The 2,587-nt window shown below is 30.2% G+C and overlaps 1 long non-coding RNA gene across 1 annotated transcript; it reads right to left on the bottom strand.

The window, feature by feature from the left end:
* Positions 1-387: 387 nt before the first annotated feature.
* On the bottom strand, positions 388-1,189 carry LOC145101088 (uncharacterized). Its single transcript, XR_013705448.1, has 2 exons — positions 945-1,189; positions 388-719 (listed from the first exon to the last, which is right to left on the bottom strand). It is a non-coding gene; the product is annotated as an uncharacterized LOC145101088 (long non-coding RNA).
* Positions 1,190-2,587: the final 1,398 nt, after the last annotated feature.

Here is a 2,587-nt window from a genome sequence, read left to right as displayed (position 1 = left end):
ATCTTCAAGTCCGGACACAAAACTGATTTTGGAGCATCTTTCATTTCAGAACTATAATTGACTTTGGAATTCCAAGAATGTTTGATATTGCTAGAGGTTCACTTTTCAGGTTCCAACAAATATAGATTATATATTTGTTAAAATCAAATTAGTAGAAGAGGTGTGTTTGACAATCTATGTAAGTTGAAATAGTGAAATATGTTAGGAATATACTTTTTGAAGTAAAAATTGAAATAGTGTTGAAGATGAAAAACACTATTTACCTTATTTTTTACTTCATTTTTAAAGGAAAAAATGAAAGTGGGTAGGAGATGATCTTATGCATAAGAGATTGCATAAGAGATTAGCGGGTAATATCAATATTTTGAATTAAAAACAAAAGTTCGATTATGAAATATACAGTAGTAAGCATTATAAATTCTCAATATAATAGTAGCTCACATCACCATTAGGCATTTACACTTGATCTTGATACCTTTCAAGACTATTCGTTCTAAGTAACTTCAATGAAAATCTATTAGTCTATTTTTTAGATAACAGTTTGATGCCCACATGCTTGATTGATTCGTATGAAAAATCAACTTCTCAACATGGAATGTTGTTCAACGTTACGAGGTCTCATGGAAGTTAACTGATCTTGACATGGCTGCAGGGTTCGCTCGCAAATTGACCATAGCTTTCTTGCCAAGTGCAATCTCATCACCTTCTGATCGAAACGCCTGAAAAAGATTAACACAATCAATTTATTTATGTTCCTGTGAATTGTTAGATCATAAAATTAGATATTAAATTATTAATTAATGTTCAATATCTTTCACATGCATTTCAACAAACAACAAATCATGATACTGCAACCAAAACCCCACTAAATCTTAAAAAACAAAACCGAAAATACAAAATTATACACAATTGTAATCAACTGTGTTAGAATTGCTTTGAAATACCTTGATGCCTTTGTAAGACCTCCGTTGTTGTTCATCAGTTTGACTGAGAATGTAACTAGATTGAATTGTGCTTCCGAAAAACTTAATCGACGCGTCGTTCACTTCCGACATCTCTAGTTGTTTATCTCTCGACTGAGTTCTCTTTGAAGAATGAATGTATGTATGTGTTGTTTGATTTTTCGTCGTCTTGTAAGCATACATGTGCGACTTTTTGCTCCACTTTTTGTGTAAGCGAGACACGTCAGCACAATTCTCAGCCACAAGTTCTTTTGGGGAGTTCTTGGCCTTGAGTGAGTATTTTTTTAATGAAAAAAAATTCGTGGCTACAATATTTTCTGCATTTCAAGTCTCGAGTTATTTTATAAAGAAAAACTTTTAAATGATTTGAAAAGGAATAAGAAATGTAAACATATTTTGTGTTTTTCAGTTCTTTCGTTTATAGATTAGTTTTCATTTTAATCTTTTGTTTATTTTAAATATCTTGTTCAGATTAGAAATTAGAAAGATATGATGCGAAAGAAAACGGATCTATTTCACACATGTGTGGATTTTTTATATTCGTGGATAGGGAACTTTGAGCCACAAGTTTTTTTGTGGGTTTCTTGGCCAAGAAAGAGTATATTTATATGTAATTATTCCAAAGTTTTGTCGACGAATGATTTTACTAGTGCCTTCTTTGATTTACAGAATATATTATCTTTATTTTAAATTAAAAAATCCGACGAAAAGCTATTACTCGAAATTTTAACAGTTTGAATTTTTACATAAGTAAAAGTTAGCATATGAAGTCTTTATATCACCGGGCAATCATATTTTTCGAGAACTTGCATGTATACTTAGGGGGTGTTTGGCTTAGCTTTTCACAGCCAAAAGTCCTTTTTGTAAAAGAAAAAAAACAAAAAGATGTTTGGCAAACTAGGAATTTTTGGAGTTTTAATACAAGAAAATACATCTTTTTGGAAAAGTCAGAAAATCCTGACTTTTTGTAACTTTTTGAAAAAGATCTTTTGAGCTTTTAAAAGCTAAGCCAAACACCCCTTAATTTAAAAACTATAGGAAATTATAAGATATAGCAAGTAGTTCGCTGAGTTACCTTTATTCCGTATTTATGGGGAAGAAATCATTTGTGAATTTGTAAGTTTTTATTCTTGATAGACCTTCAAAAGCATATACATGCCAAGCCTAGTCTAGTCTCTCTTAATCAATCACAGCTTCTTCCGTTTTTTCCGTTTTTTTAGTATTCGCTTGTGTTTATCGCTTTGATAGTTTGATAGTTGTTGGAAAACCGATAAATTTAGATTAAATTCTAAAGTTTTATTTTATTGCTAACAACCTTAGAAATGAAGTAAAAACCTTTAGACAAGAGATATATCCATATAGTTTTCTACAAACAAGATCAACTATCTTCAGGCCCTTTCGATTTATTGTTTCTTCATTAAATTCGTCAAACAACATGACAATTTACTTTTGCTTTTTATTTTATTATTATTGTTATTATTATTTAAATCAACTCTGACCGTGAATAATCATTCTGATTTATGAGGGAAACATGGTAACAGTATTAATAATAACTGAAGTTATTATCGGCAACATCTCAACGTTTAATCTTTAATATTAATTGTTAGATGTTTGTTTATGTAAAA

The sequence above is a fragment of the Lactuca serriola genome, chromosome 4 (assembly GCF_051521515.1).
Source record: "Lactuca serriola cultivar US96UC23 chromosome 4, Lser_US96UC23_V15, whole genome shotgun sequence".
Taxonomy (NCBI): domain Eukaryota; kingdom Viridiplantae; phylum Streptophyta; class Magnoliopsida; order Asterales; family Asteraceae; genus Lactuca; species Lactuca serriola.
Note: the sequence above shows the minus strand (reverse complement) of the source record. Positions and strands in the feature narration are given on the sequence as shown.